Genomic DNA, 22,059 nt, shown 5'->3' with positions numbered 1-22,059 from the left:
GACTCCCTGGAGGTGTCAAATAATAATAATAATAATAATAATATTGACTTTATATACATATCAAAACTCGTTTTATATTATCACTGTCATCCGAGCTAGTTTTCTGTTACCGATAAAAGTTTCGCATATACTTCACACATGAAAAAAAGCTTAAACAAGTTCATGTGGGGAGATAGTAACTTGCTTGCAGTGGTAAACAACACGCCCTGCCTAACAGCCATTATACTGCAGAGGCAATAAACACAAGTACTTTTATTATGCCAGTGAATAAGGTATGAGGAGGGTGTGTAATATATTTCTCAACAAATAGTGCAATTAGAGACAACTGGAATAAAAATACACTAATTAATGAATCACGTCCCCTCATACAGAAACTATGCTGTATAGACTGAAACAAAACCATATGTTGCATGGGCAAACACAGTATCTAACTAAAAAGTATTGTGTGAGTTCGATTTCCCAAGGCAGCAATAAAATTCAACCGAACGTGTTAAAATTCGTAAAAGTGTTAAAACTAAGTAATATATATATATAACGAATGTTATGGCAGTTTCACATATGGAATTTGGTCGAAGAGAGTTAGCATTTCAACTCAATTGTCAGCTATGCTTTTATCTTTTGGTTGCGCGATCTTTTGTTAATACCGCACCAATCATATGCACATTTTAATAACCTGCCTTTGCTGTCTGTTTTGCATTAGGCTTAATTACCTTAAAGGGAGAAAAGTCACAAAAGAGAAAAATGTTCCTGGTCCGGGGATTCCCTTATTCAGGTAATATTCACTAATTTCATGTTATCAGTCTGTGGTATGCCAGTATTAGTAAGTGGTGATATTATTTGATCTATTCTACGTTAAAAAATTTAACCCTGAGATGGATAAGTGGCTGATAAAAAATTTAAAAAAATTCCCGCAAACAATCAGAAGAAGCAGAAACAGACTCGAAAAAAAAAGACAGTATTTCATATTTTACCAGAACAGCCCGCATCGTCTTCAGAACCAAACGGTAAGAGGCAAAAAATGTAATATATGCATTTGATTTTTGCAATATTCGCTGTTATGTTTTGTATTGAATATAAATACAAATATATTATTATAATAAATATTATAATAATATATCTCTCTATTATGATTTTTTTTCAAGGTGGGGCCATGAAATATTTTAATTTTTGCACAGGGGGCCCTGACATCCAGAAGTTTGGGAAGCACTGTATTACACAGCCTGCAAATGTCTCTGTACCTTATTCAGGGACATAATAAAACTAATTGTTTTTCGTGCATCTGCAGTATAGTAGCTGTTGTGGAGGGCATGTTGTTTACTGCAGGGAGCGAGTTGCTATCGCCCTGACATGAACATCAGGCCGATAGCAACTTGCAATTTGAGTAGAAGAATTCTTATGTAATATAATTTAATATATATATATATTTTCCCCCCGCTCAATATATATATAATTTATTAAGAAATATATACGTTTAAATGAATTCTTTTTTTCTTAGTAATGATTCCATGAGTTAATGATGCATAGCCAAAAAGTGCTATGTACCCCCTGAAGACCTTTCACATCCACCTGGGGTATGCATACCACACTTTGAGAAACACTGTTTTAGGGTATTGTTTGACGAGACCAAGAAGAAACCGTCTTGCTCTATTTCTAAGATTGTGCTGATAATTTTGTGTTATTTTATTTCGTATCATCAACCCTGAAAGTTTTCTTTCAAATCTGTAACCAAGATTTGGTTTGGGATCCAAATAGTCATCAATCTCTGACTCTAGAGGGTCGACTCTGGATGATGGTAACACTAACATATTAGCAATAGAGTGAATCACATGAGAAAGGTCTTCAAATAATCTCGTCTTTTCTGCACTGCTAGATTCAAAAATTTTGTTAACTTCCTGAACTTGAACTAGAACAGGATGCAAAACTAAAAAAAAAAAGGTACAACAGATTCCTTTCATCTTTGTACATCTCCCACAAAAATTTGAGCTTTGTAACATTTCTTAGTCACATTCATGACTTTAAAGTGAGTTTTTAATTCCAACCACTGGCGAGAATTCTGTCTACTGCAGCTTCAATGGAGAGCCACCTTGTTGCAGAGTTGCTTACAATTTTCAGAGGAGCATCATTTTTGTCAATTGCTTGATACAGCTCATTTTATGCTGCTTGTCTTGAAGAAAAATGTGATAACCACTTATATGTTTGCAACTAAAAATTCTAATTTTCACAGGAGAGATTCTGCACAAGTGTGAGACATTGCCAGTTGCAATGAATGGCATATACATCCAATTAAGATTAAGGAGGGAATATATGCCTTCAGCTGGTGTCAATAACAGTGTTTATAAACACCGTTATTGACACCAACCATAACATTCTCGTTGTCCGTACCAACTGCAATGAGATTTTTAATGTCCAGTTTCTTGGTCAAGAGCTTTTTTTCAGTGTAGCCACAATATCACTAGCATCGCACTTTTATAGAACTACTATACTCAGAAATGTATGCATCATTTTGTTGAATTCCTTGCTATAATAAATTATGGCAATTCCTAAAATCTTATTCATTGTGATATCATTTGATTCATCTATTAGCAAGCTGAAATTTCCATCTCCAATATCCGAATTAGATTTTCTTCAAAATGCTCACTTAGAATATTCTTTGCAATTGCAGAGTGCTTGGATTGATGCATTTTTACTACCTTTGGCATAATTTAACTGTCTGGGATGATATTTTTGCAAAGATCTACTAGATGATCGCAACTGTTCAATGATGAGTGACAACAAAGAAATAATGCTAAGCTGCCTTCAAAGTTTGCTGTCTCATCAGACTTCTTCAGAAACATATTTGTAATAGGAACAGCCTTCTATAGATCTATAGCAAGATGTTTCTTAGTTTCACTTTGCTTTACAAGTTGTGACAACATTTAGCAACTATATCACATCTGCAAAACTTACAGTGGTCTTTTGTAGCGTCACCAGGAACCTCAGAGAGCCATTTACTAAACATTCCGATTTGCAACCGGTCCCTTCTAAATTTTTGCTTGTAAGCTTTATTTGTCTCTACACTCATTTTTAAAGAAGGGTATTGCTGGAACGAATTACAATCAGTCTCTGAAAACTTCTCACTCTCTATCATAACTACCAACCAGAACACTGCACAACAGACTAACTTGTAGCAGCACTATCAACTTCAAGGCAGCAAAATGGGAGACTGCTGGGCCACATGACTGACTGAAGTCATTGCGCGTTTGAAATGCGTATGGAAAACTTTTAAAACAAATACTTTATGAGTAGGTTATAAAAACAACTAAAAAAACAAGTTCTGAAGGAGCTAGATTTGGGGCTAGGTGCTATATTAAAATTTTTGGAGCTTGATCTAGCTGCAAAAAAGATAAATTGGCAGCATTAGTTATTAATGATTGGTCCAAGTTCCTGAGAAGGTACTTAATACTTATCAGCTCTGCCCTTTTCTCCTGATTTTCAGAAAACATTTCTGTAAATTTGGCATTCATTTCTTACTCTATTATTTAGGTCTCCAACATGAACTAGTTGGAGCCAGTTTCTCCCCTCCACAAAAAAGAAATTAGACTGGTTATTTTTTCTGACTTGGAAAATGCCTTTACTTTCATCCAAGGAACAACAGATAGAAATAATAGATAACAGTTAACATTATGAGCACCGTTTCCCTGCAACATGGACTTGCTCAGTATTTTAAACACATTTTTAAAAATATTATCTATTCTCTTACATATTTTCATATATACTTAGAAACCATGGCATTACTTGCATAGAATGCTATTCTGTCTTTCAGCACCTCTTGACTAATGAAAAGGATGCACAGATTAGATATTTAATAAAGAAAATGTTTAAAGAGAATCATGGCATCTGAAACAGTAGTTTAATATACACAGAATGTGTCTGAAACTGTAAAAAAATAAATTAAAAAAAAAATAAAACAACAAAAATTCAGTTTTCACTCAGTTCATCTCACTGAATTAGTTTTTCAGCTCTATGTGTCTCTTCTATGGGTACTTCCATGGTTGCTGCTCCAGTGAAATGGCAAACATCACTCCTCCACTTGCTGTTAGGCTTGTTAACACAAGAGTTGTTTACAGTACAACTGCAAACTCATCTATTCTTTTAGGCTTGCACGGTGATCCGAGTACATTTTTTCTATTCTATTCTATCATATTCTATTTTTTTTTTTTTTTTCACTAGAGGTCAGGCCAACAATTGTTGTAACGGTTGGTCAGTAACTTTAATAACTTTAACAAAACAGATAGATTGTAGTGTAGCTTGTTCTCTGTATATAGTACATATGCTCCAGAAGATGACCTTGATATAAAGGTCAAAACATCGAATGTAGAGTTTAGTTATATTAAACTAAAGTTTTACTCAAACACGGTAGTTGTCTCCATAATTTTCAAAAATGCAAACTCATCTAACTGCTTCTCTTCTTCCTCATTTATTCAATCTACACCTGTCCTCTGGAACAACCTTCCCCATTATGTATCTCCCAAAAATTTCAACCTGCAGTTCTTTAAGAAGAATGTTAATAAGTTTCTTCTTACTCAATCTTCTGCACCTCACACACGTTATCACTTTAAAATAGCAGATCTGTCAGTGCAGTGAGTATAGATCTAAAAATCTGGTAGTATTAATCAAATATAAGAAAAAAATCTCTTAAAATAATGCCTTCACCTATCTCTAGAGATTTGCAATTGATTCAGAAAGCTATGTTTTCCCTTGTGTAGGGTATGACATATTTCCATATGCCATGAATATATATAATGAAGTTACACAAACTTGACCAGGAATTAAATGACATTCTGTTGCTACATGCAACATCAAATGGCCCGTTCACTGTTAAAAACATGGAATGAAATATTTCATTAATTATTATGATTATTATTATTATTCAGGCCTCCATGGAGTCAAAAGACTCATCATGGGAGGTCCTTCCTAGGAAACACAAAGTCTATCACACCACTCCTTGAACTCATTGACAGTCCTTGCTCTCACCACTCTATCAGGCAATACATTCCATGGTTCAAATAATAATTATTATTCAGGACCTCCATACAGTTATTAGACTCTTCTTGGGTTATAATAAATTCATCTTTAGGCAAGACAGTATCATACAAACTCAAACTTATTTACTGTCTCCACTCTTGCCACTCTCTTATGTAATGCATTCCCTGCTTCCCTACTACTATATTATGTATTCTACACTATATATATGTGTGTGTGTGCACATTCTCTACCACTCTAAGAATGGTAAGAGCATGGAATAGCAATAATGATATTTCTTTTAACATAATAATAATAATGAAATATTTGTAAAGAAGACTCACAAATTTTACAGTAAAAATTGGGAGCACCAGGCACCATACTACTCCTTAAACTAATTTACTGTCGCTGCACTCTCACCACTCTCTCATGCAGGATATCCCTTACTTGTGCCACTCAAAGAAGAGTAAAGTCATGGAATTGGAATATGTTTTATATTAAAGAAGATTCAAAGTTTATACAGGCACCATCCTTAGGGTTTCAGAAAACAACAGTTAAACGTTCATTGCTTACTCTTATACAATACATCTGATAATAACAACAACACAAGTGCCTTCATGGTATATGTCAAGCATTCTTCTGATACAAAGCTATGTCTGATGACAGGAAAAGTTTTTCTTTCCATTGATGGTCCTGTATGTAAAAAACTATCAAAAAATGTCCCTACTATTCCAGAGGTTTGAATACTAAGAGCTGTATATCTTCCTCTCCTCTCCTTTTAAGTGAATAAGATGATTTCTGCTTCATTATTGTGATTGGCACTTATTTTCTGGTTTGTTGCAAACGATGAAGAGAGAAAGACTAGTATCACAGTCTTTCTCTCTTCATCTGAATATTATACTTAAAACATGCAGGCCTTAAAGAAAGTTCTTTGGAATAACATGGTAGTCTTGTTAAACCCATTCAATCATCCTGATTTTCAGCAGTTATAGTGTCTAATGGTCTGCCTGATCTAAAGTAATCACCTTTCTGTTAGCCCATCATCATCTTCCTTATTATTATTATTATTGTACAGACACCTCCATGGAATCCAAAAATCATCGTGGGAGACCCAATCTATCCACACAATCTATCATACCTCTCCTTAAACCCATTAACGCACAAAGCACTCAACTGACTCTGGCAACCCATTCCACTCATTCACCACTCTCCAAGCAAAAAATCTAGTCATCGCACCCTTACTAACCACACATTTATTCAACTTCTAGGGATGATCACTTGTTCTGGATCATCCTACAAAACCCTTTAAACAACTTAAATGTTTCTATCAACTAACATCTACACATCCTCAATCTATCTTCATAGAAAACATTCAACAAACCACTCACCATTTTGGTAACTTACCTATGGATCTTCTCTACTGCTTCCACATTCCCAAGAATCCCAGACTTGTGTACAGTAAACCAGATGTGGACATATAGAGGAATAAAGAGGAATAACAACTTCCTTATCTCTACTTGTTAGTGTGTTCTTCAATAGCAAAGTAATCTTATCAGCTACCTTAGCAACGTCCTCGAAACTTTAATTCTCTGTCAACCACCACCCCTAAATCTCTAGCTTCCTCTATTTCATGGAGTACAGTGCCACCAATGTGATACACAGCTTGTAATCTGTTTACCCCAAAATGCAAAATTTTACATTTCTTCACATTGAACTGACACCATTATCTTTTGTCTATACTGATGGCCTATTTAATGTATCGCCTTGATCAACTATTACTCTACCTGATTTTGCATCATCAACAAACAACTCTGGTTAAGTGCATAAGTAAGAGGGTAGCTACTTCACAGATATCAAAAAGTGGTACCAATGTGATATACTGCTGCTAATATTTTCACCCCAAAATGTATAACCTTACATTTTGCACGTTAAATTGACATCCATTCTCCTTAGCCCAGACCTCCAATCTATCGAAATTATCCTGCAAAATTTTGACATCTTCTGCATTCACTATTGTCCTATCCAACTTTGCATAATCGGCGACAAATGAACCGTTCCTCTCAGATCCTTCCCTATATTGTTAATGAACAAATTAAACAGCAGTGGTCCAAAAACAGAACCCTGCGGCACACCACTAGTCACAGGCCATCTTTTGGACTATACTCCTGAGTAAACTGCTCTCTGATATCTCTCCATCAACCACCCTCCTATCCATCTCACCAACCCTATATCCATTCCCATATCTTGCAGTTTACAGATTAGAATTCCATGTGGTATCCTGTCAAAGGCCTTAGCCAGGTCCAGCAGTATCACTGTAAACCCATTACCCTTATCCAGTTCAGTCGTCACTGTTATAAAACCTGAGCAAGTTACTGAGGCATGATCTACCCTTCACAAAACCATGCTGTCCCCCATACAGTATCTCATTTTCATCAATCCATTCCTGTATTTTTCCCTTGACTAATTTCTCCAAGACCTTGACAACGACTCCTGATATGCTGATCGATCAGTAATTTCCAACAGTAGTCTTGGATCCTCCTTTATGCAGTGGAACTATTTTCCCCTCTTTCCACCCCTCGGGACTAAACCAGACCAGAGACTCAGATTAACCAATACGGTCAAGGGCACTGACAATTCTTTAGCCTCTTCACGTAAGACCTGTGCTGGTATACCATCCAATCCCACAGATGTATTCACGTTAAGGTTCTGTAATAGACTATTCACCTCCACTTCATTCACCACAATTCCCATATAAACTAATGGTTCCTTCATTCCCTCAATGTCACCACCTGGATGATATACTCTTGCAAAGTGCTCACTCAGTAATTCCACTATATCACTGATTACTGATTCAGTGACCTCCCTACCATCAGCATTCCTTAAAATCATTCTGCCGTGTACTGTTTTTTTTTTTACTTGCAATATTGAAAGAACTGTTTGGGATTCTCTTTAGCTTGCATGGCTAATTTCCTTTCATAATCTGCTTTTGCTTTTCTTACCACACTCGTTACCCTTCTGGCCTGCGCTTTATACCATTCGTGTGCCTGCAGGTCACCTTTCTCTTTAAATTCCCTCCACAGTTGTTTCTTCTTTTGCAACTCAAGCTTAATGGTGTTATTCATCCATTTAACCCCTACTTGATTTACTATTTGGACTCGAGTTATACAGTCAGCCTGCAAATAACCTCCTGCAAATGCTCCTTGACCACTTCCCATGTGGTAATTCCACATGTATCCTGTCACAGGATACATGTGGAATTACCATGCTGAAAATTTTCGATTAAGACAGGATTCCTGTCTTAATCGAAAATTTCACACAATTAGCCACCTCCCAGGTCATTGGGTTTCATTCTTTGGAATGTATTGAGTTTAAATTTAAAAAAAAAAAATGTTGAACATTCTGAAAAGGGATTTTACATCTCACAACTTTTAATTTCTTCAAGTTGTTGAATCGAAAAAAAGAAAAAATGCGGCATTCAGTTCAGGATATCACGTAACGTAAATTATGTGATTGATGAAATTATTTTTTTCCTGCAGTTTTGCCGATTAGGTTTTTATAATTTTGATAAAACAGACATTTTAAATTTACGAAAAAGTGTGCATTTATGTTATACTGCATGTTTGCTTTTTTAAAGAAAACCAAACGGGAAATTTATATTTTAAATGTGACCTAATTGGCATGTGTCACTGTGATTCGAGTATGTATCATATTAGTCGTTGAGTAAACAACTAGATATATTACTACCAATTGTTTGCCGTAGTGAAAATGTATTCATGTGCCTTATTTCCAGTCGTTTAAAACGACAAATGAATTTAAGAAATAGTTATTATCAAGTAGTGATACTGAACTGTTTTGTACACATCTAATTCAAAAACTGAAGAAGTAGCAAAATCCTAAATTTTCTTTAAACGTATTGCTTACTACAAGAAATATTTAGAAGGTAAGAAGTATGGTAGTGATAATATAAAATAACTTTATTTCTGTGAAACCTTAAATATAAATATGATTCTGACATTTATAATGTTAGTTCTCCGTTATATATATATATATATGCTTTCACCAATTTAATTATTTGTATTCTATTAATAAATATAGGAAGCCATATTGATTAATTTACGTTCTGTGTATGATGTGATTATGTACTTTATTTATTGTCATTCATGGTAAACATAAAGTGTGCGTAAAATAGCCATGTCTGTGATTAGATTTGTTCCTCAAAACAGACATTGGAAATAATCTTAAACTCACAATTAATGAAAGCCGCATATATATTTTTTGAAACATCTGAAAATAATCGTTCTTCCTACCTAACCTTCTGAAGAGAGAATTATAACTGCGATGTTTTATTCGAAGAGAGTTCAATTAATAGATCGTTTACCAGCAGTGTAGAAAATAAATCCGGGTCTCCATGCAAGTAGAGTAGGATGGAGACCTTCGCCAGTTGCATATCGGAAATCCCCCCCCCCCCCTCCAGATATAAGTTTGATGATTTTTTAAATATTATTAAGTAGTTAGAAAAACATTAACATAGCAACACAGTTTCGGTATTATATACAAATATAGAAATTTTTCACTGTTAAATATATCATATCGTATAAGGATTGTCATTTTGCCTCTTTACGAGGCCTTGATAAGCTCTCACTTGTACTGTTGTGCGCAGGTCTGGTCTCCTGGTTTCCGTTGTGATCTGATCAGTGGAGAGAATGCAAAGGAGAGTGTTAAGAAGAGGGCATCCTTGGAAACGGAGAATGAATTCCGCTAAGAAGGGGCGAGGGATAGATTTTTCTCTCATAGGATGGTGCGTGATTGGAACTGATGTAGTATGTGCAAGCAGCGTGAATGAATTCAAGAATAAATATGATAGCTGGTACGTGTAGTATGTGGCCACCCACGATGAGCCCCTTACTCATTAGAAGTCTCTCTTAATAATAATGAGTAAATTTCAATAGTTTACACTGATTGTATAGAATAATCATATAAGATGTATATCAAAATTTAAATGTTAATTAAACATAACTGAGATGATTAAATCACTGCAAATAAAGTAATTTAATCTAAAACCACTTTTTATGGTTTAAATTCCTTATTTTTCTTATATAATTTACGTGTGTAGTGATTTAACCATCAAAATTGGAAGTTTGTGCATGTCACATTGCACAAGAGCATCAAAAATCTATTAGTGTCTTTAGCGTGGTGGTGAATATTTTAGATGTAGGTAAGAACTCACATACAGGTATACTCCCAAGCTATACTATCCAAGAAACAACATGGATTTGTTAAAGGAAGGTCATTTATTTTAGCAATTTGCTCATATTTTATAACAGTGTTATGGCTGATAAATTAAAGATGCCAAGAAATTATATTCGTGGTTTAATCCTTTATTCAAGTAAGCAAACAAAGTTTGCACCTGAAGTAATTTCAGGACTGGGCAACTGGTATATAGAAGCTAATGACTTTACATCACTTGCCTTAATATTCCATAATGCAAAACATATTGTTATGGACATGTATAATGCTATGCATTATGGGAAATGGTCACTACCCAGACCGGTTTCACTATATAAGTGAAGGGAAATCTCCAAAAAATAAGGTGAGCTCCCCAGATCACTCTAAACTCATCGGTGGTCCCACTCAGCAACAGGCCCACCTTGCCACAGAGAGACACCCCCTCAGCAGTGGCTCTGCCCAATGGCAGGCTCACCCCCACCACCAAGCAGAGTCATAAACTCAGTGGAGCTACACTCAGATACAGGCAGAAACCTGAAACTGAGCAGAGCCACTCATATCTCAGTGTAGGAACCAGACCCACTGATGTGCTTTAGCATTAGTAACCAGAAGTGATATCTCAGTGTGGGAACCAGACCCACTGATGTGCTTTAGCATTACTAACCAGAAGTAGTACCAATTGATAATTGACATTTATGTCTTTAGGGGTGAAGCAAGATGCTTTTCATATTCCCCGCTATCTGTTGTGGTTACAGTGAAGGTAAAATTTATGAGCAGAATGCTCGCCCTGAATGGGCATGGAGATTATGCATCACTAAAGGAGGCTAATATAGCTTTTGGTCTTCTATATTTGAATATGTCCATTGGATCGTATGCTGCAGCTTGCTGAACCAAATCGTTGGGATGCGTGGACGTCTTTAGGAAAAACTTGGTTGCTAAGGATTGTAGAAAAGAGAAAATATAGGGAATATTTGTGTCTCTGTGGAGTTGATTGTTTCTAACATACCACGGGGCGTTCAGAATCATTCTCAAGCACTTATTCTGCACTCGCTGTATTTTGATAATGTTAGCATTAGAGGTGTGGCTCCAGGCCGGAGAGGCATAGGTGATTATAGGATGAATCGTCATCTGGTATAGTTGCAATTTGATTCTGTTGCTGAGCTTGCTATTTCTATTAATTAGTGGATAGATCTGAGCTATGGCTTTAGATGCCTTTGTGCATGCAGATTTGATGTGTTGGTTGAAAGATAACTTTTTGTCGAGAATTACACCCAGGTAATTTGTTTCTGTCTGCCAGGGAATTTTAGTATTGAATAGTAACACATCTCCTGCAGGAGACATTGGCCTTTTTGAGAAAAGAACGGCTGAGCTTTTCTGGGGGTTGACTTCCAACCTCCACTTGGAGAACCAACCCTCCAGCTTTAGAAGGTTTTCTTGAAGCTTTCTGGTAATGAAATGAGGTCTGACAGATCTGGTTAGTATTGCCGTATCGTCCGCATACAGGGCCAAAATGGAAGTCATCAGATTGTGCGGGATGTCTGACATGTATATAGTGAACAGCAATGGAGCCAGTAGAGATCCCTGCGGCACTCCACCAAAGATGTGGTGCTGGGAGGATGTAGAACCGTTGATTTGTACTTGCATTGATCTATTCTGAAGATATGAATGGATTAAGTGAACTATTTTTAGTGAAGTACCAGCTGAGATAAGTTTGTGCAGGAGTCCAAAATGCCAGATTTTGTCAAATGCTTTGGATAAGTCTAGGAAAACAGCGCCTGTGCACTGGTGCCAGTTGTAGTGCACTGGTGGTGATGTATTCCACAATTCTGTGGATTTGCTGGATAGTACTATGGTGTTGCCTGAAACCAAACTGTTCTTTAGGGAGGATGTTTAGGTCATTTACTGAGGTTTGGAATCGTGAGAGGATGACCTCTGCAACCTTACCCAGATTTGAGATAAGACTGATTGGACGATAATTTTGCGGTAGGTGTGGGTCTTTGCCTGGCTTATGTATAGGAATTACGTCAGCCAGTTTCCAGGTGAAGGAAAATAGTGAAATCTTAAAATTGCATTTATTATACTGGTCAGGTGCACTACTGCTTTTCGGGGCAGAAGCTTAATCACCCGATTAGTAATGCCGTCTGGCCCAGGAGCTTTTTTGTTCTTTAATTTTTTAATAATGTCATATAACTCAGCAGGTGATGTTGGCGCAATATGGTTAGTGCTGGAGATAGGAAGTTTGAGTGAGTGTCTGACCTTGCTGTGAATTTTATATATGTGGTCAAAGACAAAGTTTCCATACGAAGGCCTGCATTGCTCCTCTAAGTTGTGTGCTGTAACTTCTGCTTTGTCTACATCTGTGTGAGCAAGGCCCTGGTCAGAGAATATTGGGGGAAGGGATCTGTCTTTGTTTTTGATATTTTTCAGTAGTCTCCAGATGGAGTGATCAGTAGGAGAAATGGAGGATAACTTTTCATCCCATACTTGGTCTCTATTGGCTCTGAGTGCATCTCTTACTGCCCCATTTAATCTGTTTAGATTTATTTTATCTTGTGGTGCACACGTGTTACGGTATCTTTTGCTAGTTCTGTTTTTGTCTCTGATCAAGTTCGTGATGTCTTCAGGCAAACGATCTGGCTTGTGGGCAGATTTGTAGAAGGAAGCTACCTTTATAGCAGAATTAATTTGTTGTGTGAGATTTGTAACTGCAGTTTCTACTTCTTCTTTTGTGCGTATGTGAGGAACAGGTCCAATATAATCCTTGAGTGCTGCTGACAGTCTTTCCACATGCAATGTAGGAGTGAGAAGAAGGACATAGGTATTCTTGATTTCCCAGCCGTAGTAGAATTGGATTGTGATCGGATGATAGTTCATCCATAGATATGATGCTGAATTGAAGTTTAATATCCTGAAGGATAGCTATATCCAGGATGTCAGTAGTGCCGAATGTACTGAGATGAGGTGGTTCGGTGGGGCCTGCCACAACAGCGTTGCTTGATCCTAAGTAATTGTAAAGGATGCAGCCATTCTTGTTTGTGGTTGTACAATTCCATGCAGGATGCTTGGAATTCAGATCCCCGGCAATAATGGTGGGCTCTCTGGTGCATAAGATGGCTTTAGATCAGGGTGAAGTAGAGATTTTTGGGGAGGGTTGTAAGCTGAGTAGATTTTCAGTTTGCCAGTGGAGCTGGTGACTACTTCCACTCCTGTGATCTCAAGGTTAGTGGTTGAAGGAATGCTCACAGAGTGGTGCTTAATGTAGTTTTTTATAAAGATGGCAGTGCTGCCGCCTCTGTAGAGTAGTCTGTAATTTCTGTATAGGTGATAGCCCCTTATTGTAGGATTGTCTGAGGGTTTTAAATGAGTTTCACTGATTAAAATAACATCTGGTTGATACCTAGATGTGAAGTGTCGGAGTTCCAGAATTTTGTTTTTAAGGCCATTTGCATTCCATGCAACTATCTGAACAGATGCTGAAATGAGTTTGTTACTATTCATTTATGAGAGCTGTGAGGATGACCTGTATTTCACGAAGAAATCTTTTAGTGGAGGTTTCAGTAGGGTTTGATAGGCTGAAATTTTGTAGCATGTTTGCTAGTGAGGCCATAATAACAGCTGTTAGGTTTTTAGGTGCTGTTGGTTGATTTTGCTCTGGATTTGGTCTAGTTGTACGGGTCACATCAGCATAACTTCTTGTTTGCTTTCGGGTGTCTCTATTATTGGAGGTCTCCGACTGTGGCCGCTGAGTCTCCGGTTTTGATGTCTGGGCCTCTGGTGTTCTTGTGCTGAAAGAGGAGGGCTGATTGATTGCCTCCATCCGTCTGTTCTTTGGGTGCTGAGTACATCCTCTGTAGTTCGCGGGATGAGGGCCACTGCAGTTGGCACATTTGGCCGAGGTAGTCCTCGGCTTTGTGCAGGTATTGGTTGGGTGGCTGTCTCCACATTTTAAACATCTATATTCTGCTCTGCATAGATTCTGGGCATGACCAAACTTGTGGCATCTGTGGCACTGCTCAGAAGATGATCTTTTACGGAGTGGTTCCGGTGTGACGATGAGACCACAGACTGTTTTTAAGTTGTAAATATCCTTGTATATTTTACGAATCTCAACAAGGACCAATGGCATGGGAGTCTTGTAAGCTTTGTACATTCTGCTCACTTTGACAGGGGGGCAGATCCTGAGAATTTAGGTCAGCAGCTATTTCTGCTGTGTCAATGTCTTCACAGACACCATGAAGGACTACTTTTAAGTTTTTTTCAGAGCTGAGCGCAAAGGTATGACACTGGATGCCTCTGTCGTCCAGTTCTTTGGACAACCTTCTATAGTCTGTCACTGTTGCTGGATGGATCTTTATGCCTTCATCCATGTTTTTGGCCTTAATGAAGCCAATATGCAAATTGGACATTGTGGATCTTAAAGCTGCCTACTTATGCTTTTCTCTAAGGATGATCGGAGGCACCTTTTCTTTGGGAGAAATAGCGGCGTCCGAACCCTGAGAATCCTGTTCCATTTCAGTATTATCATTGTGCGGTTCATCTGTTGTTCTTCGCTTTTTGCGTGCGCGCACTTCTACAAAGTCTGAAGGAGTAGAAGGCACCGATTCTAAATGATCTTCAGCGACAACGTCTGAGACACATTCGGGCGGAAACGTGTCTTACAGTTTCACTTTTCCTCGCCAATTATCACCCAGCAGCTTTCCCAGTCTGAGGAATTCCTTATATACATCCTCGAACCTGGTTTCATTCACAAGTTTTTGCCATTTCAAGACACAGATGGAGAAAGAGTAGAGATTTCTCAGGTGTCCCGAGCAGTTAAAGATAATCCTGTGGGCTTTTGAGGGTCCACTAGCAAATCCCGTAGACACTCTTAGGTGTCTACCAGCAATAAAATGTCACTATAAGAAACAAACAAAGGCGATACTAGCGGCTGTAGGCCTAGTGTATTGCCCTTGTAATTACAAATGACTTACCTGGATAAACACTATGGAAAATAAAGCGACTGTTTATGGTTGCAAGCAATTAACTGCTATTACTAATGAATAAGCATAAATATAAATCGCTAAAAACATATCAAACCAATTCATAATTCATCATCAATAATACATGACACTAAACACTAACACACGAGCTGCCATCTTTTCAGTAGTACCAATGTTGAAGTAATGCAGAAGTCATATTGCCATATATGAGTGGCCAAAAGGTGTCACACCTTATTATTAAAATACTCTGAATTAGAGATAGATGTTGGAATTTTTTCCACTTGGTTGTACTATAAATTAAAGATGCCAAGAAATTATAGTCTTGGTTTAATCCTTTATCCAAGTGTAAGCAAATTGAGTTTGCAACTGAAGTAATTTCAGGACTGGGCAATTCACATATACTTGCCTTAGTATACCAAAATGCAAAGCAAATATCCTTACGGACATATATAATGCTATGCATTATGGGAAGGGTCACTACCAGACTGGTTTCAACCTTTATTGAGGTCTCATCATGAAAACCTTTCAACATCTATCTCAAATCCAGTGGTTGAATAATAAGGTGTGACACCTTTTGGGTACTTGAATATGGAAATATGACTTCTGCATTACTTCAACCTTTGTATCACTTCGGGGTCTGGCTCCCACTGATGAGACCTCAATAAAGATTGAAACCGGTCGGGGTAATCACCCTTGCCATAATGCATAGCATTATACATGTCCATAATGATATGTGCCTTGCATTATGGGATACCGAGGCAAGTGATATAAAGTCATTAGCTTCTATATATGAGTTGCCCAGCCCTGAAATTACTTCAGGTGCAAACTTTGTTTCCTTACACTTGGATAAAGGATTAAACCAAAAATATAATTTCTTGGCATCTTTAATTTATAGTACAACCAAGTGGAAAAACTTCCAACAAAAATATTATTGCTGAGTTGCATAAAGCAAATGGATACACTGTGATACTGTTGGATTTTGCTAAGACATTTATCAAATGGATAGGATGCCACATGAATGACTGTTGCATAAACTGGAGAATATAAGTTTTGAATATAAATTCTTGACTTGGATAAGGAGATGGCTGACAGACATCAGAAGTGGTATATGTTGGGTGTGAATCTGCTAGATTTAAGGTAACCAGCAGTGTACCCCAGGGTTCAGTCTTTGGACCATTGTTGTTCAATGTGTACATTAATGACATTAGCAAGGGTCTAACAGGAGATGTGTGATTTTTTGCTGATAATGCAAAGATATAGGAATGGCAATTAGGGATGCTACTTTACAAGGCCTTGATAAGACCACAGCTGAAATATTGTGCAGTGCACAATAGTTCAGAAAGGGTAAGAGCTAGATTTTTCTCTCACAGAGTAATGGGCAATTGGAATAGTTTACCTGTCGAAGTGGTGAGTACATCTAATGTGAATGAGTTTAAGGTATAACGGTTGGTTTGGGTAATGTATAATTTTCTTCAATCAATCCTCGACTCTCTGGAGATATCAGATAATAATAATAATAATTTATGTTCAGATTTAATAGCTTGATTACCAGCATAAAAATAAATTATAGTATATGCACTAAAATGGCAGGTTCAGAAAATAAATTCTATTATGAAGTATTCATTATTATATTACTCCTATTATTTATTTCCATCATTATCAATAATGATGGTAATGTATAATAGGTGTTCAAAGATGGAGTTATTGCCTCCTGTTCTTCTTTTGCATATGCTAGTAGTTTGTATTTACTTAATTTCTTTTCATTCAAGAATTTTTTAATGAAAAATCATTAGGGAAATGTGCCTTGTTTTAAAAATAGAAATTAAATTGCGCTTCTTCATTTATCTTGCAGTGAGTAACTTGATTTCATGTTGATGACTTGGAAAAATCATTGTTATACATTTTTATTTTCTGCAGTTAATATACATTAATTCAATGTATAGAATTTATTAATCATCGGACCTCAAACCGTTCATAAGATAAGGTGGTCAGCCCTATGCCCCTGTGTATCCTTTGTCCTGTAGTGTTCAGTCTCAAGGCCAGTTTGTCTGCTTTGTGGGATGAAAACCGCAGGATAAACTGGGGGGGGGGACCCTACAGTCCACTCCCAAGACCGGCTAACTTGACTATGGCTGAGGAAGATCCTTCTCCTCACACCACCGATGGGAATTAAACCTATTGCAAAACGCACAGCCACTACGCTAACCATGTGGACGGCAGATGAAATGGTTGCACTAATTGAGTCTGTTCACCCAAAAATTGTTGGAATAAGTGAGACATGGTTAGATGAGAATGACATCCTGACAGGAATAGAGATGGAAGGGTATGATGTGTTTTGTCAGGATAGGAGGAGTAAAAAGGGAGGGGAGGGGGAGTGCTATTGATGATAGAGTCTGTAAAAAGTACAGATGCAAGAGGGATGCATCTGTACTTTGTGGTTTTGAGGCAGTAATTCGGTGAGATAGAGGTGAATGGAATGAAATACTTGGTTGGATGTTGTTATAGACCAGGTAATGTGGATGATAGTGATAATGAAATGTATAATCAAATTAGCCAAGCAAATAAGAAAAGAATGATCATTGTGGGCAATATAGACTAGAATGATGAGATAGCAACTGGAAGTAAAGAAAATGAGTTCCTTAAAAGAAAGGACACTAAAAGAAAAGAAAATGAGTTCCTTAAAAGAAAGGACACTAAAAGAAAAGAAAATGAGTTCCTTGAGTTTTTGAGGGATAACTACCTCAGATAGTATGTAACAAAGGGCACGTGGGAGCACTGAGGGTCTTGGATTTGGTCATTTCATTAGAGGATGTAATTATAAATTATTATAAATTTGATACATTACCGCATGATAAGTTGATAGTCAAACTAGAGCAGATGGGGTTGGATATAAATTAGTTCATTGGATTGGAGACTGGCTATCAACAAGTTGTGTATGGGGGAGCGATATCCAGGAAAAGGAAAGTCGCTAGTGGTGTGCCTCAGGGATCTGTTTTAGGGCTGTTACCGTTTAACTTGTATATTAATGATATTGGTGAAGATTTGGATGGAGATATTCAGTTGTTTGCAGATGATGTAAAGTTGAGACAAACCATGAAGAGTAGAGATGATGTTGTGGCCTTACAAGAAGACTTAAATAAATTGAGTGATTGGGCACAGGAATGGGGATGTGAGTTCAATGTTGCAAAATGTAAGGTTTTAAAATTTGGGAAAAAAAGATGAGATTCAGAATTTATGCTTGGTGAGGATATATTGCCAGAGGTGGGGGAATAAGTTCTGGGGATGATAGTGGATAAGGATCTGAAATTTAGGGGACACTGACTTGTAGATGCAGGAAGATATTTGTTCCATTGTATAAGGCTTTGATTAGGCCACACATGAACTATTGTGCCTAGATTTGGTAATCTGGTTTTCAGAAGGACAAAGAGATGTTGGAAAGGGTGCAGAGGTTGACTAACTGACTAAGTTAGTTTCTAACCTCTGGAATGTTGAATATGAGAAAATGCAATTTGCAGAGTCTGGTGGACAGGAGCAAGACGGGAGATATGACAGAGACCTACAAATTATTAAGGGGTTGTAGGATCAATGTTGGAGAGGTTCTCTACAAAACAGAGGGAGATTGGGGAGAACCAGAGGTCATCCCTGGAAACTGTATAAAGAGGAAGTGAGAGGGAGCGAGGAGCAGGTTTTTTTCATGCAGAGTTTGATGAATGATTGGAATGCCTTGCCTGAAGCATGGTATGATGAGCTGTGTGTATGATAAATTGACCTCCCAGATGAGTCTTTGACTCCATGGGATCTTGGGTGGTAATAATAATAATAATATTACACTTTTAAAGAAATATAGATTATTTCATTGAAAAGTGCAGCCAGAAGAAAAAGGCAAAGAGTTTTTTTATCTAAGAATTTGGGAAGTTCACAGTTTTGGAACATAGAAGTACCGTTTAATACAGTTTGCCTTTCAAGTTTAATCATGATCCGTGCATATGAACTAAAGAATTTGTTTCTTTCCTCTTGCAGAATAGGCAAACCAATCCAGGAGAGTTATGTAATTAATGCATATATTTAATGAGTGGAGTGGAGGTGGATAGTGTAGCATAATGTTTAGTTGCTTCCTGCAGTGTCCTAGATCTCCATTGAGGTATCATGCTGTAATAGTAAACTATTTATAACTTGAAAGCTGTTAGTTTGTACATACTGTATGTCTCTTCTACTTTCAATGGATGAATTAATATAAAAAAAAAATCAGCTAACGCCTTTTTATTCCTGTATAGGGAGTAGGCGAGGCTGTTTAGCCCTGTCTAACTTTTGGAGACTGAGTGGGCAGTTCAATCTCCACTGGCAGCCAATCAGAGATAGCTGGCCCATGGCTATCACTAATTAAGTGGCACGCAGTGAAGAGAGACGGCTCAACAAGTGCCACCATCTTGTGGTCCCTAACCCTAACACAATATATTTAATGTCTGAAAAATGTGGATTCTACGGTCGCTTTTCTTGAGTTTATGGGACGAAAAACCAAGTATCCAGGAGAAAAAACCCGCTTGCCCGTGCCAGAGATTGACTAACTCAGGAACCGGCCGAAAAAAGGCTTAGAAAAATTTCTTCTAGTCGCCGACTAGACTCAAAACCAAGTCTTCCTTCGTACGGCCAAGCACCATGGTATGCAAACGCCACATCCACTGAACTACACAGGCTCATTAAATTAATATATTTTATTTTTATTTTATATATCAAGAATACTAAAGCCAATTCTTCGCCATAGGATAATGTGTCTATGACTTCGTTATGACTGAATCAATATTGTCCAACCAGTACTTTGCTTACTGAAGCTTGAAGTAGTTTGGTATGGATATCAAGTACCACATTTAGCTAGTCAAGGCTAATCTACTTAGGTTTAGACAAGGTTTTGTAGATCTTGTCATTAAAAAATAAAATAAAAAAAGTGAAAACAAGAAAAATTTTCTTGGAAGCAGCAGCAGCAGCTCTCAAAAACCAACCAAATCTGAATAAATACGGTTGTATTAAGCTTCCGAAGATTTGGGAAACACTCATCACCAGAGGTCCCACCTTACATTCCAGGCCACCTACTACTGCCCTTAGAGGGCACTCCAACTAGAGAGGACTTTAGTGTCACCCACGTGGTTGGGCTCATTATTGTTTATTATTTGTGTGTATGTTACATTAACTGTTTTTGTAATCCCCATAGATGTCCTAGCGACTGGGATGAAATATAGGAAGTATTAAATTCTATTTTAATTATTTTTGAGTGTTGTAAAAAATCCATTAAGCCTCCAACATGATGTCCTCACAGCACTTAAGCCTCTACACACGAATTGGATTCAAGTGTTGTGATTTCCTCACCACATCTGCCCTTGTCCAATCACCTTTATCACTGCTTACCACATATATCCACTCACTCTCAACTTCCCTACCCACATCCTCATCTATTCCATTTCTATGCTGATCATCCACCATACATATATACATTCACTACTACTTCCAACATCCACTCTCCCTATACCATGTCTCCCTGTCCACCTGGGCTCCACTCTTTTCTCTTTTCTCTGCCAAGCACTCCTGTCTCTTCAATACCACTCTCCTGATCCTTCACTCCATCTCTTACTTCTGATCTCTTGCTTGCATCACACACACACTGCACTTCCATCTAGCAACAGTTTCTCCAGTGCACTCACTCCAAAGCCATTCAAATGCATTCCATCATGTCTGTATACAGAACTGACCTTAACACGGTAAGCAGATGATGCTTCGCATCGGGGCACCTTCTTCAAGGGGGTGCTGAAGTGAGTAGAAAAAATAAAATAAAAACACATTTTAATATTAGCGTTTATTAAATGTGGATATGCACTAAATATATTGTAATAAATACTACGACTTTTAATAACATTTAGCAAAAACTGCAAGTTGTTTTTCACTATGTGTAGTATAGAGTTGGTGGAAGCACTTGATGAACCAGGTGCTCGCCTGGAGCACCGTGTTATAGGGTGTGTGTTGGGGTGCCTTACACTACCGACTTTCTTTATTACATGCACTGATTGATGGTGAAGATAAGGATATTTGCACCACTGAAATATATAAGGAAATAAAAATTCTATAGGACATAATACAGGATAGTGACAACTTAGAAATATATATTCTGTATATATTGCAATATATATTAAGAGGCTCCGTAGCGCAATTGGAAGAACGACGGTACATTGTGCCCTTCGATTGGAAAAGGCCTGAGTTCAATTCCCGTCTTAACAGGAGGAATCTTTATATGGACTTTTTCAATTGAAAGTGAGTTACTCAATCTCATATGGAAATAGCAGGGTTTTTTCTCCCGGAAACTCGGGTTTTTCATCCCGCATATAGACAAATCGGCCCTTCAGAACACATGCCATTTACAGACAAAAAATACTTGTTGTGGTGGTGGGCAGTATATGGTGCTGATGTAGTCGATTTGTAGTAGAAGCTCAGTAGTAGTAGAGGAGAGCTGTACAGTAGGTGTCCTCCTGCGATGAGCCCTTGGACTCCTTAAGGTGTCATGAATAATAATATATATATATGCAAATAATTTAGAAAGTGCCTTTATTAAATTAACAATTTCTCTTCGAATATTTTTGACACTTCCAGTTTCAGTAGAAAGTGGTGAATGATCATTTTCAAGACTGAAACTAATTAAAAAATATCTAAGATCTAGTATTTCACAGGAAAGACTGGTTGGAAATTTTAATGACACAATAGAAGGTGATATCTGCAAGAAACCAGAAACAAGTGAAATTTTGAATGACTTTGCTTCTATAAAATCAAGAAAATAAACTTTTAAATCATTTAATTTTTTCATACATTTCTT

The 22,059-nt window shown here is 37.4% G+C and overlaps 1 long non-coding RNA gene and 1 pseudogene across 3 annotated transcripts in view; one reads left to right on the top strand and one right to left on the bottom strand.

The window, feature by feature from the left end:
* The window catches only part of LOC150095126 (uncharacterized), a 44,999-nt gene extending 35,590 nt beyond the window's left edge, over window positions 1–9,409 (bottom strand). For both annotated transcript variants that reach the window (XR_016550122.1, XR_016550121.1), the window contains exon 1: window positions 9,309–9,409. This is a non-coding gene — a long non-coding RNA (uncharacterized LOC150095126). The remainder of the gene's footprint in view (window positions 1–9,308) is intronic.
* The window catches only part of LOC150095125 (S-adenosylmethionine synthase pseudogene), a 139,622-nt pseudogene continuing 126,347 nt past the window's right edge, over window positions 8,785–22,059 (top strand). Inside the window, exon 1 of the transcript XR_016550185.1 lies at window positions 8,785–8,941. The product of XR_016550185.1 is annotated as an S-adenosylmethionine synthase pseudogene (transcript). The remainder of the gene's footprint in view (window positions 8,942–22,059) is intronic.

This window comes from Typopeltis vanoorti, chromosome 21, assembly GCF_054136105.1.
Source record: "Typopeltis vanoorti isolate ZY-2024b chromosome 21, IOZ_Tvanoo_1.0, whole genome shotgun sequence".
NCBI classification, from domain to species: Eukaryota; Metazoa; Arthropoda; class Arachnida; order Uropygi; family Thelyphonidae; genus Typopeltis; species Typopeltis vanoorti.
The sequence above is the reverse complement of the archived record's forward strand: the minus strand, read 5'-3'. Positions and strand labels throughout refer to the sequence as shown.